The 22892-nt window shown below is 35.8% G+C and overlaps 1 protein-coding gene across 2 annotated transcripts in view; it reads right to left on the bottom strand.

Annotated features, from left to right (window-relative positions):
- LOC148953165 (5-hydroxytryptamine receptor 1-like) overlaps positions 1-22892 on the bottom strand; it is a 259896-nt gene that overhangs the window by 156548 nt on the left and 80456 nt on the right. Inside the window, exon 1 of one of the 2 annotated variants that reach the window (XM_089087560.1) lies at positions 8250-8266. The exons of the other annotated variant lie outside the window; for it this stretch is intronic. The gene's annotated coding sequence lies outside the window, so the exon portion shown is untranslated. Of the gene's footprint in view, positions 1-8249; positions 8267-22892 lie in introns of those variants that run through there. 2 annotated transcript variants of the gene reach the window in all.

The raw sequence follows: 22892 nt of genomic DNA, 5'->3' as shown, positions 1-22892 counted from the left end.
AAAACTGAAGTGAAAGCTTTTTATTTTCTCTGGTGAAATTAGAAGTGAATTGTGTTCTTTGGTAAAATTCAGAAGAGATCTTGAACTTTTCTATCTTCTATGAAACATTGAGCCTGCTAGTAGTATCTTTATCTCTAAAAATTCTTTTTCTTTCATCTCTGACCTTTTTAATAGATATTTTGAACGTTTGACGTTCTAGCATACCCTAAAATAATGAACACTTAACAAAATAATTCGTAAAATATTTATAATGAAATGATGAGATGTAGAATATTAATATATAAATACTTTAAATGCATTATTACACATTATTAGTACACTTGCCCATCACTTTCAGTCAATTCATCTTTATATTCATTGATGATCTTGTCTGCTAATGCCCTTTTTATTCTGCCTGTGATTTCACTGTCTATTCTCACATTATTTTTACATAGATGGCAGTTTTGACACATTGACAAGATATGATTTATGATGTTGGTGCAGGAGTATGCTTGTCTTTTTCTTGTTCTCTTTGAAATGCTAATACCGGAAAGAGGATGATAGGATTTATCAACAGGTAATGTGTTACCAGAAGCCGTAGCAAGGAGTTGTCCCCTATCATCAACAATTATTTTTAAGTTGGCATTCTCTTTGAGCACTAATTTCTCTGGTAATGATACTCTTGCATATCCACCGTTTACACGAATGAAATTCTTGGGTACACCAAAGGAATTTAACTCCTCACTGTCATGACAACGTATGCATACATTGCCAATAAGATCTCCACTTGCACTCGTTTCATAGTTCAGGTATTTATGCTTGTCAGCATTCAACACGACAATGATTTTTTCATGTGCACATACTTTCGTCGAATAATTCATCTTCACTTTTTACAGATATGAATTGTGTGTTGATCCTTCCACTGCGTAAAAAATACTGATTTAATGTATGCACTAAACTAGGTAGTGTCGATAATCTACCATAGAGTACCAGTGGAAAAGCCGCGTCGTGTCCATGAACAAGCACAGAGTACGATTGGTAGAGCCGTAAGCATATTTCATGTCATTTTAAGATACGTAAAAAGTTAAAAAAATACCATGTTAAAAAATTTAAGAAAGTATTTACGAATGGGGGAGGGGACTCTTTGAGGTTGTAAAATGGGTTTAGGAATGACATTATTAATGTAACTTTTTAATAAAATATATAATAAAGCCAAAAAAAAGTATAAAAAAAAAAAGGGAGCGGGCACTCTTTGGGGGGTCCCGGGAGGGTGTTTGGGAGGACCCTTGGGGGGCCGGTTGGCTCTTTGGGAGCTTGGGGGACCTTTGAGGACCCGGGGAGGGCCTGTGGGCCCCCGGTGGTCCGTTGGGAGCTCGATGGGCCTTTGGGGGGTCCGGGGATGGCCTTTGGAGGTCTGGGTGGGCCTTGGGGGGCGCGGGGGGCTCTTTGGGCGCTGGGGGGACCTTTGCGGACCGGGGGGAGGGCCTTTGGGGTCCGGGGTGCCCTTTGGGGATCCGGGTGCCCTTTGAGGACCAGAGGAGGGTCTTTGAGGGTCTGAGGAGGGCGTTTGGGGGGGGGGGGCTGGGGCTCTGGGAGCTTGGGGGACCTTTGAGGACAGGGGGCTTCCTTCGGGGTTGGGGTAGGAGGATTGGGACCCTTTGGGGTTGGGTTAGAGGACCTCACAACACTGTTCAAATGAAACTTGTGTATTATAACGACCACACTCAAAACCTCCTCCAAAATCTCTTCAAAAATCTTCTTTTAAAATGTCTCTATCTGTTTCGCCGAAATAGTTCCATAACCTGTCTAAAACGGTTTCGCCCAAATAATCCCTAAACGCAAATTCAGCGTGTTCCTTTGTTATTGGCATCTCTGTGCTAATGCATTTCAAATTAATATGAAACCTTCTCGCGCGCTAAAACAATTCATCGCTAAGATGTTTCTTGCCTAATTGTTTCCATGGCCGTGGGTTATTAATATCCTTTGGAGTTCGACCAGTAGAACTGTTCCCGAGGCAAAGACATTAATGATTTTGGATCTATTCCTGGAGAAATGTTTCTAGGCGAAAATTTTTAAAGTCTGACAGATGATGTCATTGATTGATTGATCTGTCAAGAAAGGGACAATTAATTTGTTGTTTCTAAGGGGAATTATTGATTCACGATATGTGAATTGAGGTCGACAGCACAGGTGTTCTGACTCGTGACAGCACCACGTGGTTTATGGTTTTCCAAGTGAGAAAGTTCCTGTTTTTCAAATTCTCACTGACAAAAACCATAAAACATCCAGTTTTTTCAAATTCTCACTGACAAAAACCATAAAAACAGACATAAATGTGAGAAAATTTCATGTTTTTCAAATTCTCACTGACAAAAACCATAAAACATCCATAATTTGATGTTGACATCCGAGAAAAACATCAAATAAATCGAACAACACACATATCCATCCATGAAAACAACCATAAATGCGACAAAATTCATGTTTTTCCAAGTGAGAAAATTCCTGTTTTTTCATTCTCACTGAGAAAACCATAAACCACGTGGTCATGTTCGGAGTCAATAAGGCCATTCTACTTTTAAGTTATGCCCTGAGGGCATATAAGGTTTTATAGAAGGTGTTGTTTTAGAAACTTCAAAACAGGCTCATTCGGTGGGAAATTCGAAGGGCTAGTACCCTTTTTAATAGTCGAAAGTGATTGGAGGGCAACTAGCCCCCCCACGCCCATCATTCCCCTAAACACATCCAATCAAAATTTTGAGTTATCCATTTTGTTCAGCGCAGTTGATTTCTAGATAGAAAATATGTTTTTGAGGAGGACTCTCCCCCACAACCCTCAGGGCAAGGGTTTTAAGTTCTGCCCTGGGGGCATATAAGGTTTTTATAGAAGGCATTGTCGTAGATACTTAAGAAAAGGCTCATTCGATTGGAAATTCGAAGGGCTATTGCCCTTTTTAATATTCGAAAGTGATTGGAGTGCAACTAGCCCCCCCACGCCCATCATTCCCCTAAACACATCCAATCAAAATTTTAAGATAGCCATTTTGTTCAGCGCATTTTTTATATGCCCTGAGGGCATATAAGGTTTTTATAGAAGGCGTTGTTTTAGAAACTTCAAAATAGGCTCATTCGATTGGAAATTCGAAGGGCTTGTACCCTTTTTAATAGTCGAAAGTGATTGGAGGGCAACTAGCCCCCCCCCCCCCACGCCCATCATTCCCCCAAACACATCCAATCAAAGTTTTTAGATAGCTATTTTGTTCAGCGTAGTTGATTTCCAGATAGAAAGTATGTTTTTTAGGACAACACACCCCCAAGACCCTCAGGGCAAGGGTTTTAAGTTCCACCCTGGGGGCATATAAGGCTTTTAAAAAAAGCGTTGTCGTAAAAACTTCAAAAAAAGCTCATTCGATTGGAAATTCAAAGGGCTAGTGCCCTTTTTAATAGTCGAAACTGATCAATCCCCCAAAACTTCCAATAAAAATTTTGAGATAGCCATTTCGTTCAGCATAGTTGATTTCCAGATAGAAAATATATTTTTGAGGAGGACACTCACCCACAACCCTCAGGTCAAGGATTATAAGTTATGCCCTGGGGGCATATAAGGTTTTTATTGAAATATTTGTCGTAGAAACTTGAAAAAAGGCTCATTTGATTTGAAATTCAAAGGGCTAGTATCCTTTTTAATATACGAAAATGATTTGAGGGCAACTATCCCCCCTCTCACGCCCACCTTTTCCCCAAACACATCGAATCAGAATTTTTAGATAGCCATTTTATTCAAGGTAGTTGAAAGTTTTGTAAATTAGGTCTTTAAGGATGACAACCCCTCCCACCACAGCCCTTAGCGCAAGGGTTGTACGTTATGCCCTGGGGCATATAAAGTTTTTATTGAAAGCGTTGTCGTAGAAATTTCAAAAGGGCTCATTCAATTGGAAATTGAAAGGGCTAGTGCCTTGTTTAATAGTTGAAAGTGATTGGATAGCGACTAACGCCCCTCTCACGCCCACCATTTTCCTAAACACATCCAATCAAAATTTTGAGATATCCATTTTGTTCAACGTAGTTAAACGTTCTGGATGTTTAGGTCCTTCAGGATGATAACCCCCTCAGAGCTCTCAGTGCAAGGGTTGTAAGTTGTCCTGGAAACAGAAATTACAATAAATAACCGAGTCAAACTCAAAACGAGCAGAAATTAACATAAGTTGGGCTCAAATCCCCCATGCCTTCCCAAGGTCAGAACACAATTTGCACTTTACTGAAAAAAATATTAAAGTTTTTACTTTTATAACATTAATAAATCAAATAATTTTAACATTTTGATTACTAAATATCAGTATATGTATATTAAACTGACAATGCACATTCATTTGCATTTTTTCAGTAAAGTGCAAATTTTGTTCTGGCCTTGGGAAGGCATAGGGGTTTTGCGACCAACTTATGTTAATTTCTGCTCGTTTTGAGTTTGACTCGGTTATTTATTGTAATTTCTGTTCGTTTTTGGTTTGATTTATTTATCGATGCTGAGTTGTGGTAGTTTCACGCTTGGTAGATTATTTGATTTTATTTTTGATCATTTTTTGTTTAATGGAGTTCTTTACTTTTCTTTGAAAAATTTATTTGTGGAAACATTTTTTTTTTATTTTTTCTCTGTAAAGAATGACCTCATCTGTTCAAATGAGCACTCTCCCGATCTTATAGGACTATAGGTTTGATACAATAGCCCCTGGAAAAATTTGACTTTTTCTATTACAAAGATAACAATTTTTCTTCTATTTCTTTTTAGTTGGTTGATACTCTTTAAGGTTAAACACTCAGGAAAAAGCCTTCGGCTTTTTCTTAGTCCAAATCTGGTAAACAGCGAACAACAAGGGGTCAGGAATCGGAATCACTCGAATGGGACGCTATACCTTAGAAAAGCAACGGTTCAACAGAAACGTGTGTCACATCAACTTATATCAAAAGATACGAGTGTTATAGAATCTTGTACATGAAGATGAGGCTTGTCAAGAATTGTGTTTTTCTAAATATTATGTTTACTTAATTGTAAAACGCAATAAATGTAGCAATGCCCCTTCAAATGAGGTCTCCATGATGTTCCAGTGGTCTTCCAAGAGTGAAGAAGGAAAGAGAGGTGACATATCAGAAAAAAGTTTTTTCCTTTTTGTTTAGACCAGGGTGTCATGAATAGGCTTTTCAGCAAATTCGACTCAAATGATTTACATTTTGTTTCGATTCGACAAAATTTTGGAGGGATTTCAGTCTATTTTTCGTAATTCCCATGAACATGTTTTTGAAAAAACTTTTACTACTAAGCCTAATCAATATATTAGTTACCATTCCTGAATCAACTAGAATTTGCAATTTGTCTGGCTATACATGTTTTTTTTAAGTAGTTTTTTTTATACATTTTGTTACTCAGTTTCAGTTTTTTGTTACTATGGGCCGTGATTCTTTCTTTACTAGTTGCAGCTATCGTTGCAACCATGATAGTGGTGAGAGAAAAAAATATTAAAAGAAAATAGCAACAAATTTACAAAACAAGCACACCTGAATGTCCTTTTCGAAAAAATGTGCAAAATTTTGTATATTTGGACCCTCTGCCACGGTAAGAGTTTCCGGACATTTTGAAACTGACGGTTTAGTTTTGTCAAGATTGTCCTTTCCTTGAGAAATTTGTGTCATTTGTGGGATAGGGAATGCTTAAAACTTCAAAAAGTTGAAAGGGTGCTGATCTTTTAACTAAATCTAACGAACACGAAACTATCATTGATTTAGAGTCACTCATAATATTGCATTCAATGTTCTTATATAATTTTAAAAGACCGCTATTTTTAAAGTCTAATGCTAGTTTAGTGTCATAGGGTAAATTTTCTTCAACTCTTGTAAGAACGTCATTAATATACGAAAGGTTCGTAATCCTCTAATACTTCCTATTGGAAAAACCCACTTTTTAATTGTTCCACCAATTTCAACTAAACTACACATTATTTTTATATACCAAGGATTAAGGGAGCAACAACAATTAGAAATTGTTGGATTCGTCCTTGTTCAAGTAAAAGACGAATGTTCCCTTGTCCATGAAAAATTCTCCGTTCCGGAAGTGTACGGCAGCAAAACGAAGATCAACTTGACAAAATTCGCTCAGAATAAAATTCTTTTCAATGCTATAAAATTTATTTTGGTTTCAAATCGTTAGACTTCAAAAAAATTCATAGCTTTCTCGAGAGAGAGAGAGTTGTATTCTGAGAAAGGCATAAATAGCCTAAAATTTATTTTGAGCAAAACAAAATAACAGAAAAAAATTGAATCAACACAGTCCATGAGTATTGGGATAATGACTGGCGGCCCATTTATTTTCTAATCCTTATCGGAGTTTCCACTATGATCCTCCTCAAATTAAGGAAGCTATGGATCGATTATAGAGAAATGAAAAAGTGTGGTTTTAGAAGAGTCAAGGAGACAGTGAATAACAAAGAGTAGTTTAGGGAAGGAATAAAAATTAGTTTAAAACAGGTATAAAAAAGAAATAATTTTTTTTTTCAATAAAAAGAGGGGGGAGAAATGTAAAGATTTTCGCTAGGCTTACGCAAGTTAGATATCAGTCTATTTCTCGTATTTAATGTTTTATTACCTTAAGGGTATATTTTTGGTATTTAGTGCATGTTCTACTTTAAGGGTATATATTTTGGTATGTGTTGTTTTATTGCTTGTTTCTGCCTTATTTTCTATTCAAGATAGTGGGTCACCATGACCAAAACCTGCCAGCCAATGAAATGCTACTTTGGGGGTCACGGAACCGAAATTCTTTGCTTGGGCCTTGGAAGATAAGAAGGGGTAAAAGACAACTTGTGAGCAGTTCAGCTTTGGAACCAACAGTGACAATAAGTGGTTAGAGGATCTCCATTAGAGAATTTGAGCAACATCCACTCTTCTATCGAAGGCGGAGAGCTTGGAGCATGTAGCAGGCACCTCCAAATCAACTGCGCCAGCCGGTGCACGTTGACAATAGCACGGATTCTCTACAGCTTCAAGAAGACTGTTCACGAGTGTGCCCATTATTCTGTTTTGTTTATTTGTTTATAAAAGTAGTTTTTGCAAAATCTTGAGTAGATACGAACTCTGTCTACCACGCTATCCGAGGTCTTTTCCTCATGGAGGCTTGATCACCCCCCCCCCACTAGTAACTGATAAGATGGTATTTCCTTAGAAAAATATCCCACACTTCACATTGGTGGCAGCTACTCACGGAGTTGTTGACTACTTTTTATAAACTCTTTTCTAATAATTCATTAATCTGTCTCTATTTCCTAGCCTTAAATTTAAAACCATGCAGGCTGACTTGGAGGGCCATGTTAAAGACCTCAAAGCTAGTCTAGCAGATGCAGAGGCTCGTCTGTCAGTACAGAGAGTTGGTTCTGATATTTACCAACCAACTCCTCCTTTGCCTGTTAATGATTATATAGAACAATGTCCGCCAATTCCTATACTTTCGAATCCTGCCGATATTCATTCATGGATTTTAACTCTAAAACAAATACAAAAGAGTCAGTCGAAGGGGGGTGCCTCAATGGTGTCAGGCTATCTGTTACACCAGGGGGGAGATTCAGAGATTTCTTTATAATGTTGATCCGGACAGTATCAAAAATCTTTCAGACCTCGAAAGAACCCGTAAAATTGCCTTTTGCCCAGAAAAAAGTGTAGGACAAAAACTACAAGAATTGGTTAGAGAAAAACAGAAAGAGAACCAATTAATCTCAATTTTATTCTAGAATAGTTGGTAAGGTGAAATGATTATTGTAAGCCAGCCGACCGGAAAGAGGCCAGTAGTCTCATATCAAACATTTTTAAAAGTGGCTTAAAAACTAGCATCGCGTGCCGAGTAATGGAACAAGCATCAACCTGATTGCGATAATGATGAACTACTAGAACTTGCTAGGAAATTTGAAACAATAAACTTAACATTTTGTAATACTAATGAAGTTTTAACTGCAGCAGTCAGCACAATAAACATGATATGTCACAAAGTCTAACTCCCTCTATGTCAAAACCAGCTAGAGGTAATTACTCCAGGAATAATGTTAGTGGTAGAAATAACACTCGCATAAAATTTCGGAATTGCGGGGATCCATATAGACAATCAGAATGTAAGGAACCTCCAACGTGTGTCCGCTGTGGTAAAACAGGGCACTAATCAAAATTTTGTTTAGCTCCAGCGGTTATAAACCAACCACAAGCAAACCAAAAAAAACTACATTATTCGACTTTACCAGAGGCTGAGACAAACCTTATGCGATGTCCTCCAATGAATGATATTTCTTCTGTGAACCATTCTGATTCACAAATTTGTTATTTGAGCATACCAGAATGAACCTCTTGTGTCTCATTTCCATTCATGTATGATTTAAAATTCTGTGAATATATTAAGATTTTGGCATTTATTGATACCGGTTGTCAAAGGTCACTATTATCGGAAAATCTATTCTACAGCCTTCCTGAGCAAATACAAAAGAAATTAAAACGGCATTTTCAGCTGCAAAATCATTGAGTGGAAATATTTTGCCTGTTTTGGGGAAAATCAAAATTCTAGTTGCTATATTTGACAGAGTAAAACAAAGGAAAATTCATTAGGAATTTCTTTTTATTAGTGAACTTAAGTTTCCTCTAAAGGTAGGCTATGATTTCTTAAATTGCTTGGAAATTACTCTTGATACCCGTCGAAACATAATCAGTTTAGGCTCTAATAGTCCACCTCAAGAAAGTTTTAGTGCATTTTTGTACTGCATTTTTGCTCAAGGAGGCTGTAGAATAAATTTTCCGATAATAGTGACCTTTGACAACCAGTATCAATAAATACCAAAATCTTCACACAATTTTATACCATACATAAATGGAAATGAGACACAGGAGGTTGATTCTGGTATTCTCAAACAACAAATTTGTGAATCAGTTTTTTTGGTTTGCTTGTGGTTGGTTTATAGGCGCGGGAGCCAGCAAAAGAGAAAAAAAAGTTTCAAAATCTGGGTGAAATTCTGACCTTGTAACTATGAACGATTAGGACAGGAAAAAGCTACCGGGTTTTTGCGGTATTACACTTGGACCATAAGACTTTTTTGGAACCTAGTAGCTTACGGAATATCCTATTGAATCCAAAAATACCGCATACGGATTTTCTACAGAAAACTTCCGATGGTTAACGACCTCTAAGACCTAATGAAAACACTGAAAGAGGGAAGTGAAAAAGGTTAAATGAAAGCAGTGTTTTGCTTTCGAGTAACGTGTTACATTCAAAGTAACGAGTTTCGAGTGCGAGTTTCATTTCAAAGTAAGGTGTTCAAAGACGCGTTACAAGTCTTTTCCATTTTGCAGTACTTAATTATGTCAAATGTGAAACCCAAAGAAAGTGTTGTCTGTAATGTGAGGAAAATCATCGTAAAAGAAATGTAACTTGAATCTTTCTTTCTCTCTTCGCTAGTTGGTCACTTGAGCCGATAGGAAATCTATAAGCTTAATGGGTTAATTATGTGAAAAAGACTTTCATTTTCTTAATGAGGCCAAGAGATCGCACTACGCATGCATCAAGAACAGAAAGAGGCTTTTGGCATATATCTTGCGCCCTAAGGTCCGCACTTTTAAACTATTCCCTGAATTTTTCATTTAGTTTGTATTCTTATGAGAAATTTCCCCTGCTCGCAACTAGATTTCGTTTCAACGGAGCGGCTGCTGAGAAAACTTGAATTATCCGCTATTAATACTAGTAGTTAAATTTCATAAGGAAAGATTTAAAGGAAACGACAACTTTCTGGATGTACAGAGAGAGGCTTTGAATAGATTGGGATGGAAAAGGAGCGTGTGTATCTGTGTCGGCCTAAGTTAGCTTGGTGCCGCAATGAGTTGTTAGTAGTTGTAGCAGTCGTCGATACACGTTTGTGTACGGGCTAAAAGCCGGCTTCTTCGAATTTTTCCGCCTCCTTATTGCTCTTTTGCTCCTTCGGTCCTAGTGAGCTTAATTCCTCAGCCCGGTCTTTGGTCCTGGCAAATATAGCCAAACGCCAACTAACTCGTCTTCCTTTTTTCGCTGCAGTTGGCAGCTTGGACGTTCGGCCCTGTCACGCTTGTTATGATTACGTCAGGTACCCAGTTAATTGGTTTTGCCCATTGACATAGTTCCGGAATTATTCTGCCTCAATTTTCGGGTTTTTGAATTGATTAGTTTCGCTTGCTTTTTAGCACAGAAAAAAATACAAACACAAAGACACACATACACACACGCACTTACCTTTTTGTTTAAAACCTAGAACTGGGGCTGTTGAGGAGGAAGTATGTTAAGAAAACAATTCTTACTTCTGAATTTGCAGAATAATTGTAGTTGACACATTTCAAGTGCAGCTTCACTTTATTTTACCCCCCCCCAATGTGCAAATATATAGCCCGTGTACCATTAAATTGAATCAACTGTGACGAAATCACGAACTGGAATACACATGGGACATATATAATTTGGGATATACGTTTGCACATAGGAGAGTTGGGGTAAAGTATAGAGGAGCTACAATCGAAATGTGTTAAATAAAATTATTCTGCATATTATGAAGTAAGAATTGTTTTCACAACATGTTGCCTTCTCAACAGTCCCAGCCTTACCTCTTTTCTGTTTCTCTCTCTCTCTCTCTCTCTCTCTCTCTCTCTCTCTCTCTCTCTCTCTCTCTCTCTCTCTCTCTCTCTCTCTCTCTGTCTCTCTCTTTCTCTCTCTCTCTCTCTTTTCATTATCTACGATCTCTTTTTGGTGAAATTGATAATTTCTTTTCAAGGTTTAGGCTTAAGATTTTTTTACTTAGGTGTACTTTTTCTGTCTGCGTATACATTATTCTCTCGAGTACTACTACTACTACTACCAGTGATTCACCGCAGCGCCGAGCTACCTGAGACCCATACAGATACGCGCTCCGTCTCCATCTCCATCTATTCAAAACCTCCTTTTTTACACCCTTTCAAGAAGTTCCCATATCCCTTAATCTTTATTTACGACTTCCTCTAACCCCAAATGTGGAAGACCTGCTTTCCATTATCCCTCGACGGTTGGCCGAAAAGGACAATTTTTGGCAATGTGTCACCCCTCATCCGCAAAACGTGCTCTGTTTGAAATATGGTCAGTCAGTCGGGTACCCAAAACAATCGATAGACAATTTCTCTGGAAAATATCTAGCAAATTTCTTTCCGTTTTTCGGAGCGCCCATGCTTCAGAACCATATTTGACCACTGTCATCACTGTAGCTTCCAATATTCTAGTCTTGGTTCGTGGACCTATTTTCCTATTCTTCCAAACTTTTTTCAACTATGAAAAAAAATCCTGAGCCTTGGGCTATTCTACTTTTAACATCTTCACGGCACCCACCGTCTTTACTAATAATACTACCAAGTAGTAGGCTATCAGTACCAATAATTTCGCGGAGGATTTTTTTTTTCAATCAAATACAATTTTACAGAGAATGTATTACGCGTTTTGATTAGTCCTTTTTTATCTCGACACAGTAAATATACACTTCCTGAAGGTACAAGAATGAAAAACATACAACAACACAGTAAAAATATTTGAACAATATTGTTATGCTTTCTGGGGATGTAATAACTTTTGTCCATGTTGCAAGTTATGTTTTCTTTTCACTAGTAAAATGACCTCAGAGGATTTAAGATAAGTTTTTCATGGAGCTGGGTGATATAGATTAAAAGAAAACAACTTTCAAAAGGATGAAATGTAGTGAAATATATTGCATAAATTACAAGGAAGAACTAGCGTATATACATAATAAAAAGCGATGTATATCTCATTCTTTTTTCCTCCACCCCTTCGCATAGAAGCAATAGTCGTAAAAAATTGGGAGGCGGTTTTTGCAACTGGAAATAAAAGGGTTTGTTTAAAGGCTCGAAGGCAATTTAAGGGCACCCAGTCCCTCTTCCTTACTCTTTTGCTCTCGGGAACCCCATCCCACCCTCCTCCTTAGCATCGGATCAAAATTATCAAATACCCATTTTAATCAGATTAGTGCAAACTTCCGATAATTATACCTCTTAGGATGATATGAATCACTTAGCCTTAGTAGCCAGGGCCCTAAACTATTCAAAATGCCCATTATTCAAAGATGGGTTTTATAATAGGAAAAAGAACGCATGTTTGGCCTTGGTTGTCTGATCGGGATGCGACTCTTTGGGGTTCAGGTCCCAAAATATATGTAAAAGACGGGAAAGGGCATTAAAAACCTGAAAAAATGACGAAACAATGGTTGTCTCTGATCATTTCAAAACTTGCATTCTTAAATCCCTGAGCCAAGGAGACCCAATTGTGCAAAAAAAAAAAATCTAGGGTGAGGACTTGAGCCTCACAAAACAGGGTAAAAAAGGGCGAGAAATCTTGGCCCCCCCCCGTCCCAGCTCCCCAATATCAGGCTCGAAGAGGAGTAAAGGGTTTTTCCCGATCAGATCAAAATTTTTATCCTGAAGTCCTTAGGCAAAGAGACCCCCGATGACTTCTGCATTAAAAAAAACAAAACTATTGGTTTGCCTTAACATGGCCTCAAAAAAGGGCGAAATAATATTTTTATGAATTTATTGAAAAATGCATCCTTAAATCCTGGCCAAGTGAGCCTCTAATATACCAACAAATTTTCAGGTCTGGTTTATAAGGCGGAAATAGAACTTGAAAATGGAGCTAAAAAACTTGATTTACAGATCGGCTTGAAACTCATATCTGCATGTCCTTAGGCTAAGGGGGCCCTATTGCGCAAATAAAACTAAAAAAATATTAGTTTACCTAAAATGAGACCCAGAAAGGTAAAAAACCATATTTTTCCAAAATAGTTTGAAATTTATATCTGTCAGACAATAGAAATAGAATCAGCCGAATCATTTCAGTAGCATCCCCATAATGCTTTTAAAGTCAGCCCTACCTCTAGTTTTTAAGTCATCACTAGTTTTAAAATCAGCCCTACTTTTTAAAGTCGTCCCTATCCTGCAATACAAGTGGTGCCCAACATTCCACGACAGCAGGTGCTTGTTATATCATAGGGAACGTTTACTTTTGGTTGTGTAAGAGAAGGGGGGCTCTCTCAGGGTGATGACTCCATGTCGAAACTCATCCACGAGACCTGACGACCCCTAGATAAGCCTCGTCGAATAGAAGAAATTAATCAAGTGAGAGAGATATCTTAACAAAATCCCAATTCTCGCAAAGATATATAGCATACAACACAGGCATGAGAAAAACTTAGATTTTATAATTAAAGAAGAGAAATTTTTAGTTAATAGTTATGGTTATTTCATTATAAATCATGATTCAACAATATTATTCACAATCAAAGATCAATTCTTGTTCATATAATTGCTAGAAGTGAAATTTATTATTATTGAAGAAAGCAAGCATTATAACTAATATATTAAGGCTAATATGTTCCTGCTTAGAAGAATCTAATAATAATATTAAAGGATGGGGTATATACCCATTTATTAGGATTTTAACATAATAAAATTAAGAAATAGCAAGGGACATATCAGACTTACATTCTATAAGCATAAAAGAAGCCTGAGCAAAACCATAACCCCAACTGACTTCTATGGTCAGTGTCACACTATATAAAAAGATATGTTCCCCTTTATTTGTCAAACAAACGTAGCTAAATTTAATCCTTCTAAGAAAGGGTGTGTATTGCAAAATAAGGAAATTGTGTTAAAAAGGGAAAGGGTTACAAAATAAGTTCATCAGGTTCAAATATACTCTGAAAGGACATTGGTTTAAGTCGGATTCTACCAAATTCATTGCAACTTGATATTAATTCTAAAATTAGAAGGACATTTCTTACAAATCTGACCTTGTAATATAAGCTTGCGTAAAAGTTTTTAAAGATTTTATTATGCTGATATCTTTGAATAACTATAGAAAACTATTATAGTCGTCCCACTCAATTGCGCTGGCCTTTACAAGGATAAATCATGAGACAAGAAAACACAGAAACACAGGATATAATACATAATTAGTATACAGCAATAGAAAATCAATTTAATATTAGACTGCAACGCTATTGAATGAGTAACTGACCAAGAAAATTGTAAAACTATTAATAGACAGAAGATTATCAGCTGAAGGTAGCTTCTGTTCGCTAGCCTTTAATGATTAAATACTATTTTATCATTTGCGGTACTGGTTCTATTTTCCTCACATCTACGATCGTGCCTTATCGTTTCATTAAGGAACGTAGAACCTTTTTACAACACGATTCTCTTTTCTTTTTTCAAGGCCATTGAACAGAATAAGGACAACAAACGATCATTTTCCTTATAAGTAAAAGGTCTTAGAAGGTAAAATATTATTTAGAGGTAAATATTCTTCTTATTAATTTTTATATATATATTTTTTTCTCTTAATTACTACATACATTATTATTATATTAATTGGTGCTTAAAAGTTAATAGAAACTCAGTAACTAGGGAAGAATCACACATAACCCAAACATCAAGATAAAACATACCCAAACCCGTTATCATAACTAAATCCATCACCTTCTTTCTAAGTTAAGTACTAAATATATCTATTCCGTTGGGGCTGAGGGCAAAAAAAAAAACAAGAAACAGGTCAGTTTCAATGAATTAGAATTTTATCATTTCATCTATTCACCATTGTGTTCAGTTGACCAGTTTAATCGTAAATTGGAATCCAATTTTCCCGTCTTAAGATATTGTTGGCTCCTCGGTAATATTGGAATTACTTGGCAACAATAGCATAAGAAGGAAATTAACTTAAAATACAACATCGCTCCATTGTAATAAACATATCAAAAATTGAAATCAATATGATTAAGATGGGTATGAAATAATGAATATTCCCCTAATTTAAACCAAAATCTCCAGGGTTTTAAATTATTAACACAGTATAAAAACCAGGTTTCAACATTCTCCTGAGCATAATAATTTCAAAAATGACAGAAGTACCGTTAAACCGTCACAGTTCAGTTTAGTTTAGACTTGAGTGTTACTATTTTTAAAAATTCAGCAAAATTTTTATCACTTGTATTTCTTGTTAAAAAGGAGAATATAACAATCAGTGTATATAAGAACTTCATAAATAGCAAGAGTTCAATTTACTATTGAAAGAAACGGATGAGATTGTTGGAAAGTTTAGATGTGATGAAGGCTGGTAAGCCTTCAAATTAGATGGGACATTTTTTTTTCTAATATGGATAAGCTGAATACAACGGTTATTTTAACTTTTTTAAGGAGTAGAATGGATTACCATGTTTTCCTTTTGTTACATTCTTTTCTTCTACAACTACTGAATCACAATCTGTATTTTGTATAGTAGATTCAATTTCGGTGTTAATTAAAGGTTCCTGCTGCATAGCAGCTAGTTGCGTAGTATTATTTTCGGAAGCACAATCTTCCAATTGGGAAGGAGAATCAGAAGGAGAATACAGAGTCTCTTGCTCCGTTCCTGAGGGGTCAGGAGCAGACCCAGGTACTACATTTTCCAACATTAATAGTGGATTTATTCTTTTTGTCCTAAGAATATAGGGTACTTTTTCACCTGTATCAGGTGTACAATCATTGCATTCTGACTTGGAATTTTCCCTCGTTTCTTCTGAATTAATGATAAGCTTATCATAAGGCTCCGCGTATTTTGCATTATACTTTAGAAAGGGTTCATGATTCATTTTTATTAAATGCCCGGCATTGGCAGTTCTTTTGCGTCTTCCAGAAGGATTTAAGGATCCTAAATAGAAAACATTCCCATACAGTTTTGCCAAAACAACATATGGACCACGAAAAGAGTAATTGGTTGACTCTCTTCCTACTGAAGTAATCTCCTGACAGTATACGATGTCACCCACCTCAATAGTAACCTCCTTTGATGTCTTATTGTAATGGTGAGCTTGTTTGGCTTTCTGAATTTTAATTTCATTAGCACACACTTGGTGTAATTCGCTTATATTCTGAACTAACCGTGTTAAATATGATTCATAACCGTCGAAGTAATTTACACTTGTTGGTTTTCCGATTGCCAAATTGGCCAAGGTTCTCCCACTAAACCCATGTGCTATTGTAAAGCTAGAAAATTTCCTCACACTATTTAGAGATGCATTCATGCTTGACATAGTAAGTGGTAATTTTTGATCCCATTCTACTTGATAAAGATTTGCGCATGTGTGCGAAAGAGTCTTTTTCAATATCTTTACTTTATGTTCCACAGCACCGTTGCTTTGTGGGTTATACGGACTGGATTATATCTTTTTGCAATTTAATTCTTTGAACATTTTTCTGATCTCCGTGGAGTCAAAGTTTGACCCATGGTCAGAGAGTACTGCCTCGGGCAGTCCATAATAAGGGAAAATTTTTCCCCATAAGAATTTCATAGCAAATTTGGTATTTAATTTGCACGGTTACATAAATCAAAATTAGCTACAAATTCCTTGATAATGGAGGCCATATTTTCAAAAATACAATACTGTCGGAGTTTCCATAACCTTCTTTCGTAGCTGGCATGACTACCAAGCAATAAATGACCATGAAATAATTTTAAGATGCCTGGAATCCTTGCTCTAGGCAAAACTATCTGGATAGATGGTTCTGCAGCTGCTTTTTGGTTTAGCCTAGAATGACTATTCGGAGCATACTCAATTCTATAGAGAACAACATCTATTAAAACTAACTCTTGAATAATAGGAACGAACCACGAAGAGACATTATCAAATATAATATTCTTTTTTTCGATATCCATATCATCAAAATTAAAAATGCGGAATACGCTATGCTCACCGCAGATTTGCCAATCCTTCTGGTTCCCTGGTTCACACCAGGAATGTGTGTCAGTATCCACTTGTGACTTAGCGGGCTTATCATATATAGAGCTCCTCTTTTGAGCACGGTGTTCCTTCGACACATCCGGCTCTTTCAATAAATCAATAACAAGTCTTATCTCGGAATCCCGTAATTGTCCGTGGCTCAATTCCTCAGCTTGCAGACCTAAGCAATCTACATTAATATTACTAATAAAATGCCCGCTGCTAAAAATTCTAGTTCGTTATGAGCCAGATATAAGGTCTGACTGCTGTTTATAATCTCCGGACATGGCCTCGATAAAATATCAGCTATCATTTTAGTCCCAGGAATGTGTCTATACGTATATAAGGAACTATCCATCAGTAACGATACTCGGTACATCTTACTAGAGAGATCCCGGTGTTTACGTAAATACTCTAAATTTTTAGAATCCACATAAATATTACACCGTCTTCCCTAAATATAATACTGAATCTGAGAGCTTTTTTGAGCTTCATATAAGCCTTATATTTCCATAACGATAGAAGACTGCTTGGAAAATGTTTTCTATAAAAATATAATAAAAGAACAAACGACTCCCATCCTTCCGTCATCTTTTTCCTGACAAAGAATAGCCCCGATCCCATTTCTAGAGGAGTCAACAAATAATTCAAAATCTTTTTCAGGGTTGGCCATATGAATTACAATTTCACTATCTTTACGAGTTATTTGTCCAACTAAGGACAACCAAGCGATCTCTTGCTCTTCCTTCCATGCCCATGATTGGGTTTTCTTTAATAGTTTTGTCAAAGGAGCTATTAAATCATGATATTTAAGATAAAAGAATTTGTAATAGTTGAAAAGTCCTAATTGAGATCTTAATTCAGAAATATTTTCTGGCCCTATTAATTTTTCAATAGCATCTAATTTGGATAATTGAGTCTAATTTTGTCACGTGACACTATGAATCTTAATACTGGAATGAATTCTTTAAAAAGTTGTGACTTAGACGCTGAGAATTTAATGTTATGAGTTTTTAAACGCTCAAAGAATCTCTTGAGATGAAATAAGTGCTCATTAGGGTTTGAAGGTTCTGTTTTAATAAATTTATCATAAAAAAAAATTAAAATGAAGGAACGGTAACCTTCTAAAAATAATTTATCCAGGAAGCTAGTGAAAGTTTTTAGCCCAAATACACCTCCCTGTGGTATTCTTGTGTAGCGGTGGCCGTGGCCAGTTAAAGGTGATAAGAACGAGAAGAATTGTTGGTGCCTTTCATCAATAGAAACTTGGAAAAAAACTGCGTATGTCAAATTCCCAATAGAACTTTCCTTTCAACAAATTTTGTAAAATGTCAGAAATTCGAGGGATTAGGAAGGCTGTGTCTTTCATGTTAATATTAACTGTACGTAAATCAATTAGAAGTCAAGTATTTTCTCTGTTAAGAGACTCATTTTTATTGACAGAATGTTTCCTTATAAGGAAAACAGGAGAAGGGAAAGAAGATGTCCTTTCCTCTATTATACCGGATTTCAGCATAGCTTGTATATGTTCTTCTAGCACTAAAGCCATTTTATGGATAATTCTAAATTGCTTAGGTGGTTTGAAATCTGTTTGAAGTGGTATATCAGGCTGAAAAACCATTAAATCATTTTTACATACATCATACTCGTGTTTAGAAAAGCAACCTTTATTATCTAAAAGCAATTGAACTAACTCTTGGAAAACTATTTTGGGTACAGTAGAACGATCAAACTTAGAAAGGAATTCTTCATCCTCCCAGGTAGCCTCCTGACTGTCCTCGACTGACTTTACCTCGTCAGAAGTTTCTGAAAATGCTACTAAATGTTCTTTGGGCACACGCGAAAAGTTTGCTATTTCTGTGTAATGTTTTAGCTCCAAGGTATCCTCAGAGTCATTAAAAATGAGAAGATATGTCTTATGTCCCTGAAAAATACCTAAATAAGTATGTAAAAATTCTTCAAATTACTGTTTTCTGCAGTAATTAGCTTACAATCAACACTTTTAAATGTTGGGTCAACTTGTGTGTAAGACCTCACTACTACACTCCCGTACGCTAATGCATCATTATAACCCGCTTGATTTTTGACCCTGGTTCCAAATTCTAATGTCCTTTCATGAAAGTGCAAGGAACTGTCCAATTCTTGCATAATATTAAACCCTAAGATTACGGCAAAAGGCAAATTATAAACTATCAAAAATTCCCAGTAAAGATAATTGTCGTATTTGTGCCAGGTAATATCAATGGTAACCTTGCAATGCCCACTACAGGTAATTGATGTCCTGAAAGCGATTTAATCACAGTATTTGTAGGTTTTAGAGGTTCTCCAATACGCTGAGGCAAGGAATCAGAGAAGGCTTTCGAAATGAGAGACTTCTCTGAACCACAGTCCAAAAAGGAGCCACATTTTACATTATAAATTGAAACCTTATTAAAAAGCGTAAAAGAATTCCTATTACTATTTGACAAATTTTAAAAACAAGGTTTATGAAGAGATTTTGAATCATCAAAAGCCAAAAAATACTCTTCCGTACTAATTGGCCCTTTAGTTTCCCTGTTCTGTATTTTCAGTCTGAATAGCCTGTCTGTCTTTTTGAACAATTTCACAGTTATTAGTGTGATGATTATCTATTTTACATATAACACAGAAAACTCTTCTTCTCGGTTGTATATCAGGATTGTTACTAACGGAAGTTGAAGCATTAGCATTAGTTGTCTTGATTGGAATCGGATTAGCGCCTTGATATCCATGAGTATTTCCTTGAGAATTAAACGAGTTATAAAAATTTACCCGTCTAGAGTAGCCAGATTGATTATTATAAGAAGACCAAAAATTCCTGGAATTCATTCTTCTGAAATTGCCCTGGTGGGGGGATCGACATATGAACATTATTCAAAAACCGTCTTCTTCTAAGATCATAGCGAGAACCTTGGCTACTAAAATTAGCAGAGGGTGTTAACACCGCCACTGATAAGGAGGCCATCCCTGAACAAATTCCGTTAATTTCTTCATATAATTTAGCCCTTTGAAATACTTCTGTAATAATAGCAGTGAAGGCGAAGAAAAATTAAAGGGATTCTATTCATTATGTTAATTTAATTATTAAAAAAAATACAAAAAGGATTTATAATCATTAAATTACAAAACGGATTTATAATCTGCTCTCTCAAAATTAAGCGTAGCGTTAAAAAGAGGCGCTTTTAATTCAATAGAATCGCATCGCGTTTTCACTGCCACCATTTTGTAAGAGAGGGGGGGTTCTCTCCTGGTGATGACTCCATGTCCAAACTCAGCCATGAGACCCGAATACCACTAATTAAGCCTCGAATAGAAGAAATTAACCTAAGCGCGAGAGATATCTTGATAAAAGACTAATCGTTGAGATAATATAGACAAGACAACACAGGTATAAGAAAAACTAAGATTTTATTGTTAAAGAAGAGGACTTTTTAGTTACTGGTTATGGCTATTTCATTATAAATCAAGATTCAACAATATTATTTACAATCAAAGATCAATTCTTGTTCATATAATTGCTAGAAGGGAAATTTATTATTATTATTAAAGAAAAGCAAGCATTATAACTATTATATTAAGGCTAATATGTTCCTGCTTAGAAGAATCTAATAATAATATTAAAGGATGGGAAATATACCCATTTATTAGGATTTTAACATAATAAAATTAAGAAAGAGCAAGGAACACATTAGACTTACATCCTATATGCATAAAAGAAGCTTGAGCAAAACTATAACCCCAACTGACTTCTATGGTCAGTGTCGCACTATATAAAAAGATATGTTCCCCTTTATTTGTCAAACAAACGTAGCTAAATTTAATCCTTCTAAGAAAGGGTGTGTATTGCAAAATAAGGAAATTGTGTTAAAAAGGGAAAGGGTTACAAAATAAGTTCATCGGGTTCAAACATACCCTGAAAGGACATTGGCTTAAGCCGGATTCTACTAAATTCGTAGCAACTTGATATTAATTCTAAAATTAAAAAGGACACTTCTTACAAATCCGACCTTGTAATATAAGCTTGCGTAAAAGTTTTTAAAGTTATTATTATGCTGATATCTTTGAATAACTATAGAAAACTATTATAGTCGTCCCACTCAATTGCGCTGGCCTTTACAAGGATAAATCATGAGACAAGAAAACACAGAAACACAGGATATAATACATAATTAGTATACAGCAATAGAAAATCAATTTAATTTTAGACTGCAACGCTATTGAATGAGTAAGTGACCAAGAAAATTGTAAAACTATTAATAGACAGAAGATTATCAGCTGAAGGTAGCTTCTGTTTGCTAGCCTTTAATGATTAAATACTATTTTATCATTTGCGGTATAATTTTTATATATATATTTTTTTTGCTATTAATTACTACATACATTATTGTTATATTAATTGGTGCTTAAAAGTTATTAGAAACTCAGTAACTAGGGAAAAATCACACATAACCCAAACATCAAGCTAAAACATACCCAAACCCGCTATCATAACTAAATCCATCACCTTCTTTCTAAGTTAAGTACTAATTATGTCTATTCCGTTGGGGCTAAGGGCAACAGAAAAAGCAAGAAACAGGTCAATTTCAATGAATTGGAATTTTATCATTTCATCTATCCAGCATTGTGTTCAGTTGACCAGTTTAATCGTAAATTGGAATCCAATTTTCCCGTCTTAAGATATTGTTGGCTCCTCGGTAATATTGGAATTACTTGGCAACAATAGCATAAGAAGGAAATTAACTTAAAATACAACATCGCTCCATTGTAATAAACATATCAAAAATTGAAATCAATATGATTAAGATGGGCATGAAATAATGAATATTCCCCTAATTTAAACCGAAATCTCTAGGGTTTTAAATTATTAACACAGTACAAAAACCAGGTTTCAACATTCTCCTGAGTATAATAATTTCAAAAATGACAGAAGTACCGTTAAACCGTCACAGTTCAATTTAGTTTGGACTTGAATGTTACTATTTTTTAAAATTCAGCAAAATTTTTATCACTTGTATTTCTTGTTGAAAAGGAGAATATAACAATCAGTGTATATAAGAACTTCATAAATAGCAAGAGTTCAATTTACTATTGAAAGAAACGGATGAGGTTGGACAATTTAGAAGTGATGAAGGCTGGTAAGCCTTCAAACTAGATGTGACAGTTTTTTTTTCTAACATGGGAGCAGATTTCCAATTTTGGGTACAGTAGAACGATCAAACTTAGAAAGGAATTCTTCATCCTCCCAGGTAGCCTCCTGACTGTCCTCGACTGACTTTACCTCGTCAGAAGTTTCTGAAAATGCTACTAAATGTTCTTTGGGCACACGCGAAAAGTTTGCTATTTCTGTGTAATGTTTTAGCTCCAAGGTATCCTCAGAGTCATTAAAAATGAGAGGATATGTCTTATGTCATTGAAAAATACCTAAATAAACATGTAAAAATTCTTCAAATTACTGTTTTCTGCAGTAATTAGCTTACAATCAACACTTTTAAATGTTGGGTCAACTCGTGTGTAAGACCTCACTACTACACTCCCGTAAGCTAATGCATCATTATAACCCGCTTGATTTTTGACCTTGGTTCCAAATTCTAATTTCCTTTCACGAAAGTGCAAGGAACTGTCCAGTTCTTGCATAATATTAAACCCTAAGATTACGGCAAAAGGCAAATTATCAACTACCAAAAAATCTCAGTAAAGATTAACTATCTTATTTGTACCAGGTAATATCAATGGTAACCTTGCAATGCCAACTACAGGTAATTGATGTCCTGAAAGCAATTTAATCACAGTATTTGTAGGTTTAAGAGGTTCTCTATTAGGCTGAAGCAAGGAATTAAGGAAGGCTTTCAAAATGAGAGTCTTTTCTTAACAACAATCCAAAAAGGAGTCACATTTCACATTATATATTGAAACCTTATCAAAAAGCGTGCAACAGTTCATATTACTGTTAGAAAAATTTAAAAAACAAGGCTTATGAAGAGATTTTGAAACATTAAAAGCCAAAAAAAACTCTTCCGTACTAATTGGCCCTTTTGTTTCCCTGTTCTGTATTTTCAGTCTGAATAGCCT

The sequence above is a fragment of the Artemia sp. Qi Xiang Cuo genome, chromosome 4 (assembly GCF_049724085.1).
Source record: "Artemia sp. Qi Xiang Cuo chromosome 4, ASM4972408v1, whole genome shotgun sequence".
Lineage (NCBI taxonomy): Eukaryota > Metazoa > Arthropoda > Branchiopoda > Anostraca > Artemiidae > Artemia > Artemia sp. Qi Xiang Cuo.
The sequence above is the reverse complement of the archived record's forward strand: the minus strand, read 5'-3'. Positions and strand labels throughout refer to the sequence as shown.